At 33.1% G+C, this 23513-nt stretch overlaps 1 protein-coding gene across 8 annotated transcripts in view; it reads left to right on the top strand.

Moving 5' to 3' along the window:
* LOC114329613 (E3 ubiquitin-protein ligase FANCL) overlaps positions 1–23513 on the top strand; it is a 787641-nt gene that overhangs the window by 320805 nt on the left and 443323 nt on the right. For 5 of the 8 annotated variants that reach the window (XM_050647180.1, XM_050647179.1, XM_050647181.1 and 2 more), the window contains one exon: positions 92–136. The gene's annotated coding sequence lies outside the window, so the exon portion shown is untranslated. Of the gene's footprint in view, positions 1–91; positions 137–19555; positions 19654–23513 lie in introns of all 8 variants that reach the window. The other 3 variants (XM_050647185.1, XM_050647184.1, XM_050647186.1) reach the window with 1 other exon arrangement.

The following is a 23513-nucleotide window of genomic DNA, read 5'->3' as shown; positions in this document are numbered from 1 at the left end:
ATTATTAAGAATCTCTATACTCCAAATGTACCTACTATGTAAGTACATTTTTTTATTCTATATATTATATTACCTATTTTTTTTATTTCAGATCTCTGGATAAATTGAAAAACTTATGCTAATTCTACTATTTAATGTAAGTACAAATAAAATTATTTCGAAAGATGTTTTTTTACCTTAACTTTTGACAATGTTTTGTTTATACAAAATATATTTATGAAAATTTTAATACATATTTTTGGTTATGAGTTCATTAATAAATAATAGATATAACAAAATAAAGTACTAGAGACAAGAGATATTTTGGGTAATAAAATAAATCATATGAAATAAACATAAATACAAGAATACAAGATCCAATGATACAATAGATAAAAGAAGTACTTAATAAAAAAATGAAACAATAATAAGAATACTGCATACTTAGAGCACATATTATGAGGAGAACGATACACTTTTCAGCAACTTTCATTCGAAGGAAAGATAGAGGATAAGAGAGGTCTAGAACAAAGAAATATGTCATCGCTGCGTAATTTTCGCTAATAGACAGGAATCCACAGCTATGAAATGCTGCTAAAAACAAAATGATTTAACCCCGACTATCTAACATCTCACCTGACAAGACAATGTACGGTGGACGCCTACGCAGAAATGCACTGCACCTTAAAAATATTTGAATTTGTATTATAATAAAACGTCCTGTATAAACGATAAACACAACGTATTGCCAATTTTTGTTTACAATTTTGCCACACCCCGTGTTTTAACTCTCATGTCAAAGGTACATATTTGTGAGGCAACATTTTCAAAACTACCTCCTATATAAAAAAAACCGGTACGGTAAACACAGTGACGCAGCATAAATCACAGACAAAAATTGAAATAGGTATTTTCCTAACTAGTGCGGAAAGTGATACTTTCACGCACGAGACCCGTCGACCCGAACGATACGATAGCGGAGTTCGGGCAAGCAGTCGCGTGCGGGGAAGACACTTTCCGCATGAGTTAGGAACAATATTTTTTCTAGGTAGGGCCGTACGTTTGGAAAAAAGCCACAAAAAATAGAGTCATATCAATTTTTATTTAGGAGTGAAAATACACAAATTAATTCTTTGACAAGGTTGTCAAAACCAAACTTTCAATATAATGGGTTACCACGACGACGATATTGCTTTCCATGACGACGATTTAAAACCATTGTAATTTTCTACTGATTTGACTTTTAAATATTATGTCAAAATAATTTTATTTCATCAAATTATTGCGTTAATTTCATTAAAACATGAACACAATAAGATACATTTGAAATAAATTAGTAAATAATATCTAAATATTAGTTTATTGCATGTATTATAGTATATTATTATGCCATATTAGAAGGTATTCTACTTTCCTACACGCCGTGCGGGAAAATTTACTTTCACGCACGCCGTGCGGGAAAGTGCAACTTTCGGAAACGAAATGCGTGCTAGAAAGTGGCTGTTTAAGCACGGCCGTAGAAAAAATATGTATCTCTATTCAGAAAAAAACGATCGGTAATTTCTCTATCGCGAAAAATAAAAATACACAAGGCGATTTGTAATGTAAAATAAGAATCATCAAGATTAACACAAAAACGATGGCTAGACGACATCAAAGCAAAAGTGGGGAGAAACGATGTACCAAATAGCACAAAACATACTAGAGTGAAGAACTCAGGAGTGAATGCGGACAAGCTGAAGAAGAAGATGTGCCAATAATATTCCCATATAATTTCATTTTTATCTTTTCAAGAACGTTTCAAATATTGTAGTTCAACGAAACTGAAAGTTACCATACCTCGAAGAATACTTCCAAACAACTTTTGCTTTACAAACCTATTTCAGAACTTATTCTTCTAAAATTATTGATAATTTATTACAATAAAATATCCTGTATAATCAGGAGGACAAACTTCGCAAACAAAACATTATTACAGACAAACTTCAAGTAATAGCATATGCGGCTGAACTAGCCATCGTAGCAAAGACGAAGATGACACTTAGAAGAGCAATTGGGAAATTAGATAAGGGAGAAAAGAGAATAGGGCTAGAGATAAATCAGCACAAAACAAAATAATGACGACAGAGAAGGACGATACAACAACTCAGAAGTATCTAATAACACAGAACCATAAATTTGAAACTGTATCCACCTTTAGTTACTTACTAGTAACAATAGCGAAAACCGGAAAAGAGAGAACAGAGGAAAGACAAAAAAACATAATGGAATGAATAGAAATTTGCTTAAAAGCAAAATAATGAGAACGATACTGGGCCACAAGAATTAAAGGGAAGAAATATAGTCAGATACATAAAATCTCTTCGCTTAAATTGGATAGGACATATACAGAGATGTCCACACTCAGATAAGTATAATGAGAAGTGATGAACTCGACACCACTATGGTCCAGGTGTAGAAGTAGAGGAAGGACTAGAAGAAGGTGGCTAGATGATGTAGAAAGAAGATATAAGAACCATTAATGATAAAGACTGGAAAGTTAAGTGCAAGGACAGGAAGATATGGAAAAGAGTAACGACAGCAACAAAGACACACAGCAAGCTATAAGTGACATAGAGGAATAATCCACCTCTCCAAGAATAAGATTTTGAGCGCCATGGCTATAGCATTAGCTATATAGTTCCTAGGCATTGTAATACTGAATGAAAACATCCTGTATAAACGATAAACACAACGTTTTTCGCAAAAAAAATTCAATTGTGCCACACCTCGTATTTCAACTTTAATTATCTCATGTCAAAAATCGCTTTTTAGGCAACATTTTCAAAACTCCCTATAAAAAAAGAACCGTTAGAGACAGTGACGCAACAGAAGTTACAGGAAAAAATTGAAAAGTATATCTCTACATAAAAAACGATCGATCATTTCTCTATCGCGAACAATAAAAAAACACAAGGCGATTTGCAATGTAAAGTAAGAATCATCAGGATTAACATAAAAACGATGGCTAAACGACATCAAAGCAAAAGTGGGGAAAAGCTGACACTAAATAGCACAAAACAGAGAAGGGTGAAAAACTCATGGGGAGGCCTTTGTCCAGGAGTGGATACAGAGAGGCCGAAGAAGAGGAAGATGTGCCAATAATAATATTCCCATATCATTTCATTTTTAGCTTTTCAAGAACGTTGCAGATATTGTAGTTCAACGAAACTTGAAAGTTGTCATACCTCGCGAAATATTTCCAAACAAACTTTGCAAACAAAAACCTTTGCAACCTCAAGTAATAGCAATTGCAGCTGATCTAGTCGTCGTAGCAAAGACGAAGATGAGACTTATAAGAGTAATAATTGAAAAATTTAATAAGGGAGCAAAGAGAATAGGGCTAGAGATCAATCAGCTTAAAACAAAATACATGACAATAGAGAAAGACGACACAACTCAGAAATATCTAATAACACAGAACCTAAATGTGAAACTGTATCCACCGTTAGCTACTTGGGAGTAACAATAGGGAAACCGGAAAAGAGAGAACTCCGGAAACAATCCTGAAAGACAAAAAAACATATGAAATGAATAGAAAGCTGAAAAGCAAGACTGAAAAAAAATAATGAGAACGACACTGAACACAATGTAGCAAGGGAGATAGGGGAATGAAAACAAATGCCGGAATTGAACAAGAATTAAAGGGAAGATATATAGTCAGATAGATAAAATCTCTTCGCTAAGAATAGATAATTAGGACATATACAGAGACGCATCATCATGCAACCTCTTCTGTCCACTGCTGGACATAGGTCTCTCCCATTCTTCGCCACTCTTCACGGTTCTGTGCTTCTTGTTGCCATTTCTTGGATATTCGGCCAATGTCGTCCATCCAGCGTGTTGGTGGTCGTCCTCTGCTGCGTTTGTCTTCTCTTGGGCGCCAGTCAATTAGTTTTCTGGTCAATCTTGAGTCTTTCAGTCGCGCTATGTGACCTGCCCAATTCCATTTCAGCTTGGCTATACGTTCAACGACATCAGTGATACCTGTTCTTTTCCTTAAGTCTTGTTTCCTTATTTTGTCTTTTTTTGTCACGCCGAGAATCGATCTTTCCATGCGCCTTTGTGCCACTCGCATTTTTAGTGCTGTTGTTTTTGTGAGCGTGAGAGTTTCTGCTCCGTATGTCATAATAGGAAGAACGCATTGGTCAAATGTCTTCCGTTTCATAGCTGTCGGGATGTTGCTCTTAAAGATGTCTCTTCTCTATGGCTCACTTAAAGTGAACACTGCCCAAGCAAGTGTTATTCGTCGTTGAAATTCGCAAGTCTGATTGTCCTTGCCTATTCTGATTTCATGACCGAGATATATGTACTTTTCTGTCAATTCTACCACTTGATTTTGGATGGTTAGGTGTTCGCTGGGAACTAAATTTGTCATAAATTTGGTCTTGCTGATGTTCATTTTTAGACCTATTGTTGAAGATACGTTTTCTAATTCTAGTAGCATTTGTTGTGCTTCACCCAGATCTTCGGTAATAAGTACTATATCGTCGGCAAAACGCAGATGATTGAGCATTTCTCCATCTATTTTTATTCCTCTATTTTCCCACTTTAGCATTTTAAAGGCGTATTCGAGGACGAGGACCGCTATAAATAATTTAGGTGAGAGAGTGTCGCCCTGTCTCACATCCCGCTTAATATGAATTGCTCTGGTAGTATCATGCAGTTTTACACGCATTGTGGCGTTTTGATATAACGTTTGCACTAACTTTGTAAACCGGTAATCTATTCTACTATTGTTCAGAGCAGTTATAATGCTGTCTAATTCCACAGTGTCGAGGGCTTTGTGAAAGTCTACGAAGATAAGTACCAGTGGTCTGTTATATTCTATCGACTTTTCTATTAGGGTTTTTACTGTTTGTAGATGGTCGTTTGTTCCGAATTTTGAGCGGAATCCAGCTTGTTCTCGTGGTTGGTAGAAATCTAACTTTTTTTCTAGTCTTGTAATGATTCGGGTAAACATTTTATAGATGTGGTTCAATAAGCTGATTGGTCTATAGTTTTCTAGGTGCGCCTTGTCTCCTTTCTTGTGTAGTAAAATTGTTACTGCATTGTTCCATGTTTCCGGTATGCAACAATCTGTTAGACAAAGGTTAAACAAAATTTTTATTTGGTTGAGAGGGGCACGTCCACCCATCTTTATAGCTTCTATTACTGCTCCATCTTCTCCTGGCGCTTTGTTGTTTTTCATCTTTTTCATTGTATCCTGGATTTCGCTTAGTGTGATCTCTGGCATGAGCTCTGAACCCTGGTTGATGATTTTGCGTGATGCAGCGGCTTCCAAATTCTTTTGGTCTTCTCTTTGGCTTGTGTATAGTTCTTGATAGACGTCTTCAACTATGTGTAGTAGTTCTTCTCTATTTGATGTGGGGACTCTTTCTTTGTTCTTTAGTTTATGTATTTCGCACTTTCCATTGTTTAGCCGTCTTCTCAGGACTTTCAGACTTTTGTTCTCTTCTATAGTTCGCTGGACTTTTCATTCTTAAATTTCCTTAAATCTTTCCTTATAGCTTTTGATACTTCTTTGTTTATTTTTCGCAGTTCTTCTTCGTCAATGCTTTCGTTTCCTTTGATTTTTCTTCTAGTTTCCATTAGTTGCTTTGTTTCAATGGTTATTTTTTCGTCTTGGCGTCTTTTAGGGCAGCATTTTACTTGATCCTCTCGAATAGCTTCTACGATATTTTCGTTTAGGGCATTTACATTATTCATGCATTCATTGTGTTGTAGGATTTTATTGATATTGCCTTGGTATTCATTTAAATTCGTTGGGTCGTTCCATATTGGGTTGGCTTTCTTCCTAATAATTTTGGATCTTTCTGTTATTAAGTCTAATTTTAGTTTGGCTCTTACCATTCTATGATCGCTGCCTGTGGTAAAGCTATTAAGGACTGCGACATCGTTGAATATATATTTTTTGTCACTGGTTATGTAGTCTATCTCGTTTCTGGTCTTACCATCTGGGCTTTTCCACGTCCATCTTCTGTGATCTTTTTTAGAGAAGAAACCTCTGGTATAGATTTTGTTGTAATAACAGAGACGCAAACACTAGGATATTATGAGAAGTGATGAACTCTAAAAATGAATTTTTGCCAAAACAAAAACAATGACAAACACACACGATAATAGAAACGTAATACTAAACGACACCACAATAGAAGCGGTTAATGATTATATATATTTGGGACAGATAATAAAAATAAATAAGGAAAACCAAACAGCGGAGGTAAAAAGAAGGGTCAGATTAGCCTGGTCAGGATTTGGGAAATTAAAATGGGTCCTAAAGAATAAAAAAATACAATACTTAAAAACAAGAGTGTTTGACCAGTGCATACTACCAATTCTCACATACGCATGCCAAACATGGACCTTGACCAAAGCAAACATGGATAAAATAATGAAGACACAAAGAGCCATGGAGAAAGCAATGTTTATTTATTTATTTATTTATTTATTTATTTATGGGCGAACCCATTTTACAAAATAAGTACAATTTTAAAACAAGTACAATAATTAAAAAAAAATACAATTAACATGTCAAAGGTTTAAAACAAAATAAAACATTTATAAGCTAAACATTACAAGACAATTAAACATGAAAGTATACAGACAAATAATATAAATAATAATCATAAAAAGTAGGTACCTACATCTGATAATAACTGTCGTCAAGTGATATTTGACAATACGGCCTTGAATCTATTTAAGCTGTAGGAAAAGTCGAGTTCCTGAAATTGATTTGCAATAATTCTTTGGCTTCGAGATAAGAACGAATAATGAGCATAATTTGTTCTATGCATTGGTACAGAAAATGAAACCAATTGTCTTGTCTGGCGGTTGGGAACTGCGAAATTAATTTTGGCTAACATATCTGGGCAGTCGATTTGTGAGTTAACCAGCTTAAATAATAGAATTAAGTCGTGATGTAATCGACGGCTTTTTAATGTAGTAATATTTAGCATTTGTAAAATATCGTCATAATGCATATACTGGCCAAGTTTAAACGCAACATGTCGAAGGAATTTATGTTGCACATTCTCAATTTTATCACTATACAACTGATAATAAGGAGACCACACCGAAGAGCAATATTCCAGATGAGATCTAACCAACGAACAATATAGAATCTTTAATGGTTGGATGGACGTAAAATCAGAAGTAACTCGTTTGATATATCCAAGAAGCCTCAAAGATTTGTTAATGATGGTTTTAAAGTGCTCATGAAAAGTTAGTGAGGTATCTAGCCATATTCCAAGATCTTTGATTACAGTTTGTGATGAAAGAACAGATGTATTAATACTGTAATCATATAGTAAAGGGTTATTAGTTCGATAAAAATGCATGACATGACACTTACTTGTATTCAGTTCCATACCATTATTGATGCACCAACTTTGAAGTTTAGTCAAGTCGTCTTGTAATTTTTCAGCATCTTCACTTGACCTTATGACAGAAAATACCTTTAAATCATCAGCAAATAGGAGTACCACACCATGGTGAAAACTTTTAACTATATCATTAATAAACAGATTAAACAATAAAGGTCCCAAGTGGGATCCTTGTGGTACGCCAGAAGTTACAGAAATTTCATTGGATTTAATACTGTTAAAACGTACAATTTGTTTTCTATTGGAAATATAATCTGCAAACCATTTTAGTAACGATCCAGTGATACCAAAATTTTCAAGTTTAGTTAATAGGAGCTCATGATTAACTCTGTCAAATGCTTTTGATAAGTCTGTATAAATAGCATCAACTTGATGACCTGCCTCCATTGCTTGTGTTATATAACTAATAAAATATAGAAGGTTGACTTCTGTAGATCTGCCACTGCAAAATCCATATGTTGAGACGCTATTTTAGGAGTAAAATTAACAGACAAAAAGCAAAACAACTGGGTAAGAAATAAAACAAAAGTCAAAGAAGCAGGATAACATATAGCTAGGCTAAAATGGAGCTTCGCAGGTCATAACGCTAGACAAACGGACAATAGGTGGAATACCACGATACAACAATGGAGACCATGGACAGGAAAGAGAGCAAGAGGACGACCCCAGATGAGATGGGGAGACGACATTAAAAAGATCGGAGGAACGCACTGGAAACAGAAAGCACTAAACAGAAGCGAATGGAGAAAACTGGGGAAAGCCTATGTTCAAAATTGGACGAATTAAAGTGCAAAAGAAGATGAACTCGACACCACTATGGCCCAGGTGTAGAGGTAGAGGAAGGACTAGAAGAAGGTGGCTGGATGATGTAGAAACAGAATATAAGAACCATTAATGTTAAAAACTTGCAAAGTTAAGTGCAAGGACAGCAAGCTAGCAAGCAATAAGTGACATAGAGGAATAATTCACCTCGCCAAAAATAGGATTTTGAATGTCATGGCGTTAACTGTAATCCCTTGGGATTGTAATACTTAATGAATTAGTGAATGAAAACATCCTGTATAAAAGGTGGATGTAACGTATTTGGCAAAAAAAATTACAATTTTGCCACACCCCGTATTTCAACTTTAATTATCTCATGTCAAAAATTGCTTGTTAGGCAACATTTTCAAAACTCCCTATAAAAAAAAGAACCGTTAAACACAGTGACGCAGCAAAAGTCACAGAAAAAAATTGAAAAATATATCCATACATAAAAAAAAACGATTGATCATTTCTCTATAGCGAACAATAAAAATACACAAGGCGATTTGTAATGTAAAATAAGAATCATCAGGATTAACGGGTTCTAGTTTTGTTAAACTCTCGTTTCATACGTCTCGGTGTGTTGTTCCTAAAAAATATTCGCGATGTTAAAAGAATAACAGTACAACGATGTTCTATTCCAGCGGTTCTCAATATGTGGTACATATACCACTGGTGGTACATATCGTCCCTACCATTTCCAACTATCGAATGTGAAAAATCGAGTTTTTCATATTCGATACCTTGCCCTCACATTATACGTGATCAGGCCAGGCCCCACGGGTGGGCGAACTGGGCGGCTGCCCGGGGCGGCAAATTCAGGGGCAGCAAATTTTAGAGGACAGCCAATTTTTGAAATTGAAGAAATAATAACTTATGTTTTTAATATTATAAAAAATCAATATTATTAACAAGAGCGGCAAAAATGCAACTGTAAAAACGAGAATTAAGTAAGTGAAACAATAACAATTATTGCAAGGTTCGGAATTGCAATTCGACGGAAAATCGACAACACCGCCTTCTTCTTCATCGCATAAGAATAGTAGGATCAGAACTAAACTAAATTCACTGAAATGCACTTAAAATTAACTTTACTGAAAATGGATATAATAATTAGAAACACATGGTTGAAGCTTTGTCCAGCCACGCTAAGTCTCCAGCTCATCTACAGTCACAGCGATAGTGGGTAGAACTAGCAATTAGACTAGAATCGGGCAAAATCGTAGATGAAGAAACACAAAAAGTTCTAAATTCAGAAACTGGTCATTGGAAAAATGTAATACAACGACTTATATCAATAATACAGTTCTTAGCACATCAGTGTCATCCAATGAGGGGCGATTCTGATAAACATTTTCATCAAAACAATGGTAATTTTTTTAAGCTTTTTGAGCTCTTTAAAAATTTTGATTCTGTGTTACAAGAGCACATTAGGAGAATAACAACTAATGGGAGTAACAAGCAGCCTCACTACTTGGGAAAACGTATTCAAAACGAAATTATTCAGCTCCTCCATGACCAAATCAAAAATAAAATTTTAAAATTTTTGAAATCAGCAAAGTATTATAGCATAATTTTAGATTGTATATCTGATATTGCTGGGGTGGAACAGATGACTATTGTTGTACATTTTGTCGATTTAGGTTCTTGTTCACAAAGTGTTAAAATTGAAGAACATTTTCTTGGATTTGTGCCTGTAGTGGAAACCACTGGCTTGGAAGTTACAGAGTCCCAGAATGAACTTGGAATACCTTTGGAAGATATGAGAGGACAACGGTATGATAATGGGGCAAGCATGGAAGAGAAGAACTTGGGAGTTCAAAACAGAATTTTGAAAATTAATCCTAGAGCGTTTTTTGTCCCATGTTCTAGCCATTCACTTAACTTAGTCGTGAACGATGCTGCTAAAGCCTCACAGTTTGCAGTTTCTTTCTTTTCTTTAGTGACAAAATTTACAACTTTTTCTCAGCATCTATTCATCGTTGGACTATGCTGAAAGATCATATTTCTAGCCTAACATTGAAACTTTTGTCCGAAACTATATATGGGAAAGTAGAATAATTAATGCAATTACTCCCATTATATACCAAATTGAAGAAATTTACGATGCTCTTGTAGAAATCACTGTGAATAAAAACAACGATAAAATGTTTGCTCATGAGGCAAGCTGTTATGATGGTAGCTCTGTGGTAATATGGCATGACATTTTACTTCACATCAACGTAGTCGCATATGCAGAGTATTGATATGGGAGCGTATCAAGCTATCAGTTTATTAGAAAAATCGGAAATCCATTTTAAGTATCTCAGAAGTTATTTAAAATTCCAGGGCTATTTGACAGACGCAAAAGGGCTCATCAAAGTTAGAAATTGAGAATCCGAAAAGGAGGCTGAAGATGAAAGTATGGACCTAGATCCAGAGACACGATATAAAGTTGACTTCTATTTAAAATTTATAGACACAACCGTTAATGCATTAAGTGATAGATTTCAGCAAATTAAGAGCCATGGTGAAATTTTTGAGTTTTTGGGTAGGTATACCAAGGGGGAGGGGCGGCGGTCGCCGATCTTGCCCAGGGCGGCAAAATCCCGTGATACATCTTGTGGCAGATTCTCGTTATTGTAGCTTGATTAGGAGCGCGGGAAATATGCTGTTTAAACCATCGAATATGAACATTTTTTCATTTGGTTGACTGCAAACTGACGAAAATGGTTATATTCGATACTTTTGTTTTGTATAAATATAACTAAAAGTATATTTGTACAACGCTTAATGTCGAATGTGTCACATTCGTTAGTTTGTGTTGTAATTTATTCAACAGTTATTCAATTATAATCTGTAAACTGTCGAAAATGCTAAACTGCTGAGAAGAATAAAATGCACGGGTTTACAATTTGTGCGAATTTTGTTTCAGTATCGCTTCCAAGAAATTCTTGTGAGGCAGTTTATGATTTCATTTTAAACGGATTTTCATTATTTAATTATACAGTTATTCGCTATTATACATTCGCTACTTTGAATCATCGGACCGAAATAAATCTTTGATTTATACAAAAAGCAAAGTAACGAATGTGATTTTTTGGAAAGAAAAAAATGATAAGCAGTTCAAATTTGTTATCAATCTAACAAGGATTAAACATTACATACAAAAAATATAAAAATTTTTCCATTTATCAATGCGCTGATTTAGTAGTCTCTAAAAAAGAGATATTTTGCTCTCCTGAAAAGTACCCCTTTTCACATTCGATAGTTGGAAATGGCAGGGACGATATCATTATTTACGGTGGCACAAAAACGCAAAAACGGCCAAAATCAGCACCACTATTATAGTTAATTAGATTACCTAGCTAGATACGTATTTCAGTTAGGTGGTACCAAAAATAATAAAAAGTATTTTGTGGTACATGATTAAAAAATATTGAGAACCACTGTTCTATTCGATACGAGTTCGTACGTACAAATTAAGACCTGGAAATGATTTAAGAGATTAATTGGCGAGGATAAAGACAAACGGTGAGGGCTGATGTAAAATACGGGGGTGGGATAACAAATAGTTAAACGCCAATTATTATTGTTGTAGCTTATGCTTGATAAGCTGAAAAAATTAAAGTTAAAAATGGATATTAATCATGATATTTCCAAACAGGAAATAAATACTTAATATACCTAATAAAGAAACTTAGGAAAAATAATAAGAATAAGGTCTCATTTTTAATGCTTGATAGGTAGTCTTTTAAGCGTTTGGCTGCCCTTTTATAGTTTGTTTTATCTGCAGAGTGTTTGGGTTTTGCCAGATATTTCTTAGGTGACGTTTTTCTTTATTCTCCTCTCATACTAGTAGGGCAGTGACTTCTGTTTTGGGTTCTGACCAATGGTTGGAGTTGATTCCTACGAGGCATACGGTATCAACTCTGGCAATAATTGTTGTAGGTACTTGGTTTTCCAATTCATGGTATGTTTTTAAGGATATATTGATTGAGGTTTACTTAATTTTCTAATATTTCTCTAAATATATTTCAGTCGGTAGCTTGATTCTGGTTGTGGAGTAAGTATCAGTGGTTTTGGGGTTTCTTGGATATTTGTATATTTAGATATTTGTTGGAGAATCCTTTGGTAACATAGAAGTCAAAACAATCGAGTATTTCTGAGGGTATGTAGGCCAGTAATTTGGTGTATTGGTGGACAGATGATTTAGGTGTATAGACCAGGGCGCATCTGTAAAAATATAAAAATATTAGTACATTTGGATGTTGAGAGATGACTCATATTTTTTTGCAGAAATTGCTCAAAAGTAACTCATATAATAATATTTGAGTTATCCTCCCACTCAAATAGGTCCGGAACATTGTTTAAATAATCAAAATGTCAAAAAATGAAGGAAAAATTCGATTTTTTCTTCGTTTTTTTGATTATAACTTTAAAAGTATTCATTTACGAAAAAAGTTGCACTGCATAAAAGTTGTGTAATTAAATTTCCTACAATAAAGGATTAATTAAAAATTTAAAAAATTGTCAGACTTGTTGCAAAATAGCATTAATTGTGAAAAAACCATAAAAAAACAAGTAATCGCATTTTACGTTTTTCAACCATGTATGCTACACTTAGGACCTTCATATTTTACCCAGAAAAACTATACGATATATTAAAACAATACTGTAAATTTCATTAAGATCGGTTCACTAGATTATGCAAACTAAATTCTGCAATCCAGGTTTCGCAAAAGAATTCATTTTTTCAACATGTTGCAGGACTAAAAATAAAGGTTTGAAAATCAAGTTGAAATTTTTTCAACATATAGAAGTATACTGTACCTTTCAGCTGCAATTTGCAAAATTAAAATCGGTTAACTACCACGGCGTCATCAATTTTTTTAAATAAACATTAATTTTTGGTGCTACGCGCAGGACAGCGGATACGTTTGCTCTGATTGGGCATTCCAATGACCTTTGATAATGATTGATAAATTTTAATTATTAGTACCTTTTGATATAAATAAATTTGTTTATTTCAAAATAAAAACACATACTCTGTCCTTTAAAATGACACTTTTTTAGCAAAAACTTTATTTGTTCATATATGTAGGGTTCATAATTTAGAGAATAAAAGTTTATTATTTTTAAATTTATGCAATTGTTTAAACAATATTTCACAAACAATAATTAAATATTCTTCTATATGTAAAAAAATTTCAACTTGCTATCTGCTTTATTTTCAGTTCTGCTACATTTTGAAAAAATGAATTTTTTTTTGCGAAAGCTGGATTGCAAAATTTATTTTGCATAATCTGTTGAACCGATCTTAATGAAATTTACAATATTGTTTTATTATATCACAAAGTTTTTCTGGGTCAAATATAAATGTCCTAAGCTCTAGCATAAATGGTTAAAAAACGTAAAATGCGAATAGTTCTTTGTTTATGGTTTTTTTTCGCAATTATTGCTATTTTGCAACAAGGGTGAAAAGTTTTTAAGTTTTTAACTAATCCTATGTTGTAGTAAATTTAATTACGCAACTTTTATGTTAGTAGAACTTTTCTCGAAAGTAAATACTTTAAAAGTTATAATCAAAAAACGAAGAAAAAAATCGAATTTTTCCTTCATTTTTTTGACATTTTGATTATTTAAACAATGTTCCGGACCGTTTTGAGTGGGAGGATAACTCAATTTTTATTATATGAGTTAATTTCAAACAATTTCTGCAAAAAAATATGAGTCACCTCTCAACGTCCATCTCAAAACAGATGCGTCCTGGACTAGTAGTTCTTGAGTGACTTAATACAGGATTAACGGGTGTTAAAATCTAGTTTCATTCGTCTCGGTGTGTTGTTCCTAAAAAAATTGCGATGTTAAAAGAATAACAGTACGAATTAAGACGCTGGAAATGATTTAAGAGATTAATTGGTGAGGAGAAAGACAAACGGTGAGGGCTGATGTAAAATCGGGGGTGGAATAATATATAGTTAAGGGAAATTGAACGTTAATTATTCTTTTACCTTATATTTGATATGCTGAAAGAAATTAAACGTTAAAAACATATACTCGCTGATACATGATATTTCCAAACAAGAAATAGAAATAAAAAAATATGAAAAATAGTAATAGGTGTGAAACAAAAAAAGAAAGAAGTAAAAGTTGAACACATCAGTGAAAAAAGAAATTATAAATGAACAAAAATACCTGCATACCTATACATATTATGCTGTGAGTGTAGTACTAGCACACCAAACAACAAAGCAAAAAGGAAATTTCCAGAGGCGTGCGGTCCATGGAAGCGGGGGAAGAGCCGCTTCCCTATTTATTCGTCGATATAAGAAAATATATTATTAATTAATATTTAATAATAAAATTTCTTTCCCTAATCCAAATAATCTACATATTACCTAGCCAATAGGTATTGAAAAATATTAAAAATTAATCGCGTACGAACGAACTCAATATGCACACAATTCAACTATTTGGTCCACTCCTGGCAGAAGCGCATCTCAAAATCGCCGCTTGTCATGCAGTTGTCCCTTTTAAAATTGGTCAGGGTTCAATGACCGCACCCACTAGTCGCGCGAATTTTGGTATGCCATGGAAGCGCTCGTCGTATCGCCTTCCCGAAAGTGAGATGCTCCGACTGTTACTGCTGTTAAGGGGTGCTTAGGTATTACATACATTCGCTTAAAGAATATTTCGATTTAAATTTTTTGCAGAGATATTTCCTTTTACTGATCTTTTATTTGACATTTTATAGAAATCAAATGGTATTGCATTTTCTTTAAGACAAATTTATGACTTTATTAATACGATAATTAAAAAACGAGAGCAGTTTAAAAATATTTGGGATAAAACTGAACATATGGGGTTTGAACATGAAAGAAAAATAATGAAGATTGATAATTTCGGAGACAAAGAGACAGAGAAAACAGAAAAAACAAAGAGACCTTTTGATAATATTCTACAACAAATGAATTCTAGCTTTCAAAATTTTAACGATTTAAAATTTGTAGAATTATATATATAATCTTAATATTTCTAATTATAATTCATCAAAATTTCCCACAGAGGAATTTATGTCATTACGATTAAATAATGAAAATTTTTTGATATCCCAGCTTTGCATTCTCAGTTAAGTATCATTTATGAAACAACTGACATGAATGATAAAGAAATACCCAGAAATCTGTGATTTCTTTATAACTACTGGTTTAAACAAGTCGCTGTGTGAAGTGGTCAAGTTGTGTGAATTAGTACTACTAACTATCCCAGCCACAAGTGCATCAGTTGAAGGAAGTATTGCAGTATTAAGATGCATTAAAAGTTTCATTTTAGTGAAAGTTGTGTGTTGTGGAAAATGCCTCGGAGTATATATTTTTTTTTTAAATAGGATTCTTCTTTAGAAAACCAAGCCCGGCGCGAGGACTCAAGGCCCGAGCTAGCAATACAGATCAATGATAGGTCACTAGTCACTAGAAATAGCGGGAATAGAGTGCCTCGCGCATTCACGCGTCACGGATTTAGTGTGTGAGTCCTTGTACGCAGGACGTCTCACATAATTAAGTACTTTGCTGATAGAGAGCCCCTGCGCATCAGAGTGTTATCAGGTGGAAAGTTGCTCGACCCTCGACCCTTAAGAAAATATTTTTATATCCTTATTGAATCGCTTCCCCTTTCGAAAAAGTCACCGCACGCCACTGGAAATTTCATAATATCTAGACAGAGATAATTCAATTTTCTTTAAGAGGAAACAGTAGCGATCAACAGGTAGCGAAAACGCGTTCCAAGATTGCCGCTGTAATTTTGAATATTTTTTCGAGATATTTGGCACACTTATTCGTAATATAATAAAGAATGGCGGCACAGAGCCCAATTTGAAAAATATATTAATATGTGGAAATTACTCTGTAATTAAATACAATATTAAAAAAACGAGCCTGTACCGCCATTAAGAAGAACAAAAAAATACACTTTCTTCAAATAAACTTTTTTATCCGATGCCTAGATTTTGTGTCATTTTGGAACTACTAAAATTTTTTATTTCATTAGTAGTTCCAGAATTTTGTCCGGTTCCTTACCGGTAGCTTTATTATAAGCCGTAACATATGATTTTTTCCTATTGTGACAAAACTGCACATTCAAAAATTTTCAAAAAAATCATAAGTAGGTATTTCTTAGGTTCATACTGTAAGAAAATTAACAAAATTGTATGTTTGGTTTTCCCGCTTTATACTTGAAAAAAGTACCTGAAAAAAGTTTTTTTGAGTTTTTTCGAAAACAAAAACATGAAGTTTTCTCAAAATTTGTCAAAGTACTTCTACTGATCATATTATACCTTCTCAATTTTTTTCAAATTTTTTGAATGTGTAGTTTTTTTTGGGAAGGGTGCAGATCAACCTTAAGTCGTTTTTCACTAAAATATACAACTAAAAATCTATCTAAAGTCTGACATTGTCTGATCTTCTTGTCTTAAGTGATGTTATTGCTCTCACGCTGTTTGTTTTAACTTTGTTAGAATGGTAGTTTTCCGTAGAAATTTTCTAGATTTCTAGATAGTAAAAGATATCTAAGACGAAGAGAAGAATTTCTTCTATATCTTCCTCTTTGGAGTGTCAATGAGACTCTTTCAAGTCTTGCTATTATTTGATCTCCACATAATAGGTAACTAACACTTCTGAACTTTAAATTTTTTAAATGACCTCAGGTTTTCCGAGTGGTAGCTCAGTAAAGGCTCCATTTTGTAATCTATTAGCGTTGCCGCCGAACAAAAAAATTAGTACGTCTTTCATTTGCTAGTGTCCCTGCAATAGTTTTTCTTGTATGGTATAAATCGTGCATGCCATTTTCTACCAAAATAATTCAGTTTCTCCACAAATCAAAATTCGTAAGGGAATAGAACGCTAACTTTTCATAAAATGTTTAACAACTTCCTACGTGGCACTAAACTTTATAGTCTTATCTTATAATATCGAAAGTCTAATATCGAACAAAATTTATTTCGTAAATTAGGTAGTATGAGTATTGCTATAAAATACTAGGATCTGATTATAAAAGACACTGTCAAAAACACTCATCATGATTCTCTTTATCCGGAGTCAGCTTCCCTAATTACATTTCTTGATAACTTTATATCTTGGGTCATATCAATATCAATCCCCTTTACCGATATGTCCTGCTTAAAAGCGTCTCCCTGCAGGACTTCTTTGGTCTTCCCATCCTATTCCTTCCAAGAACCCACAGATAATCAATTCTTTATATTGGGTGATTAACGTCGTGCCCTCGAGGATCGTTATCATATGCTTTTTCTAGATCAATGAATAACATATGAGCCCTTGTTTCTTTTTTCCTGTATTTTTTCACCAACTGCCTTATAATGAAAATCACCAACCAGTCAAACTTTTTATCGGATATTTCGGTTTTTTCACGTATCCCTCTATCAATTACTCTCTCCCATTTTTTATGGTGTGACTAAGTAGCTTTATGGCCCTGTAGTTTTACCTTGTTGTATATTTTCCTTGTTTTTCTAAACAGGTATACTATACAGCTTCTCCATTCGTCTGGCATTTGACCAACTTCCATGATTCTACTAAATAAACCTATTACCAACTTGTTCCTACCTCTCCTAATGCTCTCCACACTTCCCAGGAATTTCATCTGGTCCAACTGCTTTACCTTTCTTTATTTTTTGAAGTGCTTGAATCGTTTCTTCGTTTGTTATTCTGGTGACCATGGCTGTTACTGCCTTCGTTAAAGCAACTGGTTTTCTGTCAAATTCTTCATTTAATGAACTGTCAAAGTACTTTGTCCATTTCTTTTTGACATCCTTTTCGTGAAACAGAAAAACACTATGTCCAGTTGCACCAACAAATAAGGCTTCGTACAAATGCAGGCGGTTACGCAGCTATTTACCAGTTTAAACGCTGCTGGTAAACTCGCGGTTGCATAATGCACGATGATGAACGGTTGCATTTGTTTCTATGATTCTATGTTAACTTGAACCGCAGCCAGTGCCGCGCCAGCACGTGGTAGCGCCTGTGTGCAAAACATGCGCCCAAAAAATACGCATTTTTTATATCGTCTTGGTAAATAAAACAATGCGAATAAAAATGAACAATTATTTATTGTAACTAAACAAAAATAAATAAAAATTCTCACACATGTAACAGGAAAATAAAGTAAGTTAAAATAATTAAATAAAAATAAATCTTTGGCGTAACAACATAAAAAAGTAAAGATATAGGTAAACATGAAATATTTTGGAAATACAAGGTAGATATCGATCACTGAATTTATTAAATCTTACTCAAGTATACTTTCGCTCCTAGATCATCATCAGGAGCCTTTCGTCAAATTCGAAGGTATCCTTAAATGTTGAAACATTTGTTTAAATTAAATAATGGAAGAAATCAACAAAAAGGCACACACTGAAAAAAGAACAAACAGTCAAAATTAATGCCGGTAATACGTTAGGTACATATCGGAGAATGAGATATAAGGATATAGTATGGTATAACTAGACCCAAACCCAGACATCCAAAGTGAAAGTTATCCTTCTTCTTTACGTGCCATCTCTGAGACGGATGTTGGCAATAATCATGGCTATTCTGATCTTAGATGCTGTTGCTTAGAAAGTTTTCCTCCAATACCAAATTATTCTACATGGTCCACATAATGTTCAGGAAAAAGTCACATCATTTTGAGCGTCGGGTTTGGGGGGGGGGGGAGAAATCGGTAAATTCGTAGTTTTTTACGTTTTTCATCAATATTTCTAAAACTATGCGGTTTAGCATGAACAACCATCTATACAAAAATATTCTACATTAAATTTGAAATAAAAAAGGCCCTATGCATATTCTTTCTAAAACGAACGGTTCTAAAGTTACGGAAGTAGTATAGTACCTATAATTGGTCCAAAAAAGCCTAACCCAAACATACATAGTAAAAGTTTTCCTCCAACATCAAATTGTTCTATATGGTCCACATTGTTTTCAGTAAAAATTTACACCATTTTGAGCGTCCGGTTTGGGGAGGGGGATTCTTTTACGTTCGAAAAACAATGTTCTATACAAAAATGTTCTACATAAAACAAAAAATTTCCTATACACAAGTGTTATAAAATCAACAAAATATGGGCAGAGCGAGAGAATTAGAAGAGCCATTTTGGGCAAACTGCAGTTAATTCGTTTAAAAATATAAATTTTAAAATTGTGCAAACATTATTATTTAATGTTTAACAAAGGCTGAAGCTGTAAAATTTCTTCAAACAAATCGTCTTCCTCTATATCTAGATGATCAAATCTATTTTTTTCAAATTTTTACACAAAAGTGTTAATTGTGAGTTATTTTTTGTACTTTCGTTTTCTTTACAGGATTTTTCTTGTTTGTGCAGATTGTAAGTCAATATACGTAATGTGCCTACCTTTGAAGTTGAGATCTTATTATACAGGGTGGCAATGTCGATAAATGGGTAAGTGTTGTTTTGACCAGCGTATAATTTTTGTAACAACTTTAGCGGCGCCCCTTAATTTCTGGCGCTTGTGTGCGTCGCACACATTGCACACTTGGACGGAGCGGTCCTGACCGCAGCGGTTGGGTTTTTCAGATAAACCGCTACGTCGACGTTGGCAAACCGCTCTCATATGGACAAAGGGTAAGGGTAAACGATTGATTTGGGTTGCCCGTTTATTTTAAAATATAATTGTCAAAAAACTGCCATTTTAAAATAGAAATTTTAACGATTCTCCCAAAAAATATTAAATTTTAACCCATTTCGAAAGAAAAAGGAAAGTGTTCTGTTATTATATTTGATGGTAAAAAATTTAATATTTTTCGGGAGAATCGTTAAAATTTCTGTTTTTGATTGACAGTTTTTTGACAATTATTATATTTTTCCGCAAATCGCCAGGAAATTTTGACATTCCTGTCAAAATTTCTTGAAGAAAAAGTCAGGACTTCCTTACTGTAAGGAAATGTCATTTCCTTACTGTAAGGAAATGATATTTCCGTACAGTTGTTAGTGTTCTACATAAATGATAGAAAACACAAAATTCAACCTCAATACGTTTCCATAGTAACCCAAGTAATTTTATTAGGAATTTCAAAGCACCATTTATTTGGGAATAAAATTATCGCGTTTTTTTTAAATCAATCAATATCTGTCGAATTTTAAACGATTTGCGGAAAAATAGTATGTTTACCTCGTAGGAAAAGCCACATTCCTGGACTCTGTGTTGCTAAGTCTCGGCTTGCGCCTCGACTTAGCAATCTTCACAGTCGTCCAGGAATGTTAAGCTTTTCCTACCCGGTAAACAATGTACTATTAAAATAAACGAGCAATCTAAATCAAAAAATCAATCGTTTATTTGTTGGTGCAACTGAACATTATACATGTATGTATACATAGTCACTTTCTTTAGTAAGCCCTTTTCGAAATTTTTACTTTGTGAGGTTGCCGTATCAAGTGTCTCACTTCGGTTTAATAAGCAACTTTTCGAAACAGTCTCGATGCTGGAATCTTCAATAGAAGATATAAAAAAACTGTCTTCTAAGAATTTGAAAAAACCGGTCTAATGAGAAGTTTAAAAAATAGGCCAAAACTGTAAATAATACCTATTTTATTTCAAACTTTTTGCAGCTTCGCAACGCTTGTACTAACAAATTGAAATAAAATGAAGGTCATTTCATTAAAGACTGGTTGGAATTCTAACTATTATATCACCAATTGTCAGTATTTGCTGTCTCTAGTGTATAAGAATAAAAAATCATCAATCAAAGCATCCAGACGGTACTGCACTGTCTATAATATTATCTTGTGTTTGTCTGGTCTGCTTCCGGAGACCCCAAAAAGCAAAACGAAAACCTTGTGTTGGTTGGACGATGATTTGTGCTATTTAAGCAATGAAAGGACGCGTTAATGGAAGTTACAGGGTGATGTAAAATACAAATATGGGGTACTGATAAGACCTAAGAAGAATTTTGTTGGATCAATTAGAAGGAATAGGAAATAAGAAAGGTAAACCAATAAGGGCAATAAAGGAACCCCCATAAAGGAAATAGAAACAATTAAAGGGTAAGATAATTTCGAGATGGCTGCAGGTTTAATTTTTTTTGCGTATTTTATTAAAAATCCCATTTCTAATTTTTCCAGATTTTTCCGTAAAGTGCGCCACCTTCAACAACGAAAAAGTCTGTTTTTTAGGGAGTTTTGGGGATTTTTCCCATTTTATACTCTTCAAAATAGACCAAGTTACGATTTTTTTATAATTAATTTTGAAGTAACTCAGTTCTTTAAAACAATTAAAAATCGGGCGAAACACGTTCTTCTCCCCCAAAAATCATGTCTTCAAGGTTTTTAAGAATTTTTGCAATTCATATTTTTTGAGATCGATATAACCTTATTCATTTTTTTAATTTTTTTACATGTTTGATGTGATTAAAAAATAAGACAGCGCAATTTTATCCCGCCACCCCTCTCCCCCTACTCCAAAAACGTCATTTGTTCGTTTTAATTTTTTTTAGGCGGGATGTCAATTTAAAAATTTCAAAAAAATTCACAGGAATTGTTTTAGGCTTTTACAAAACACCTATATTTTTTTAGACCCGTAGGTTGAGTGTACAATGAATTTTGTTTTTCTAAAAATGCATATAACTTTTTTGCAGATGGCTACAGGCTACAGATCTTTTTTATTTTGTCAACTATATAAGTACTATACAGGGTGATTGATTAGTAGGGTAAAGCTCAATAGCTCCGCTATAGTAATAGATAGCAATAAAAGTTAATAACAAAAATTTTAGCCACCTTTGAGCTTCATATTACAAAATTAGTTAGAATGTTACAGGGTGTTCGATAACACAGTGGCAGACCTAACTTATGTTTTTTTAAATGGAACACTCTATATTTTATTTTATATTCGAAATCCTGTTAACTTCTCCATTACAAAAATATAAAGGTTTGTAATGTTATACAGGGTATTTACAAAGTTACAACCAATTTTGTATGAAAATCGTAGCAAGTTCAACTCCCTGTATAAATAAAAATGAGAATAGAATAGAATAGAAATATGCTTTATTGTCACTGAAAATTATACAATTTTATGGACAAAGCTTAACATAGATTCACGAAAAAGATATACATAACAATAACAAATACAATTTTATAAAATTAGATAAATCGTCAATAAAAAAAATATAAACAAGTTAAAAAAGTGAAGTAAAAAAACAAAAACCAATATATTGCAAAATTACTATAAATTGCAAAATTGAACATACAACATAATATAATAAAACACAAACAAAGGAACTAATAAGCACAACAGCAATGATTTATTAATGCCATATTTTTATTTATTGTCAAAATTTTTAAGAATTATTGATATTGCTAATTTTCTTTATATCAAATACAGGGTGAGTCAAAACGCAAGTACATTATTTTCTCAGTCATGTTAAATGGAACACCCTGTATTTTATATCATTATTGAAAAGTAACATTAACGTACTTTAATTTTTATATAACATTCCCTATGCCCAAATTTATTAGTTTTCGAGATATTTTCATTTTTTAGAGCAAATTATTTTAGGTGTTTAAATTTATCTAAATTTTAAGTAAGCCATGATTGAATTGACAATTGAAGATAACCGATTATCAGTCCGGTAATCAATGCAACACTGTAGCAAATAAAGAAATAAAAATAATTTATTAGTAATATATTTTACAAACAAAAACACAACCACTACATGCAACATTTTTGAAACAATTAAAAACTATCTTTTTATGTAAATGCAACAAATAAACAAAGAAAATTAGTAATAAATTTTACAAAAAAACACACAAACACAAAATACAATATTTTGTGAAGACAATTAAACACTACTTTTGTATGTAAATGTAACAATGTAACAAATAAAGAACGAAACATAATTTATCAGTAATACATTTTGCAAAAAAACATGTTTGAAAAAATTAGAAGCTACTTTTAATAAAATATTTTTAATATTTAATTACATAAGGTGTTCAAAATTATCTCCTAACACATTTATGTACGCCTAAAAACGATCATAGAATGAGCTACTTACTCTACAGAGCATTTGTAAATTAACAATCGAAATACACTTTGTATTCTATTTTTCATCTCATCCCTTGTTGTTGGAGGTATTTTATAAACTTCATTATTAACGTAACCCCAAAAAAATCAGTCCAGTTTATTAAATTCTGATGATTTGAGTGACCACGCTACTGGTCCATTGAAAAATGAAAATATCTCGAAAACTAATAAATTTAGACATAGGGAATGTTATCTAAAAATTAAAGTACGGTAATGGTACTTTTCA

Source organism: Diabrotica virgifera, chromosome 3, assembly GCF_917563875.1.
Source record: "Diabrotica virgifera virgifera chromosome 3, PGI_DIABVI_V3a".
NCBI lineage: Eukaryota > Metazoa > Arthropoda > Insecta > Coleoptera > Chrysomelidae > Diabrotica > Diabrotica virgifera.
The sequence above is the reverse complement of the archived record's forward strand: the minus strand, read 5'-3'. Positions and strand labels throughout refer to the sequence as shown.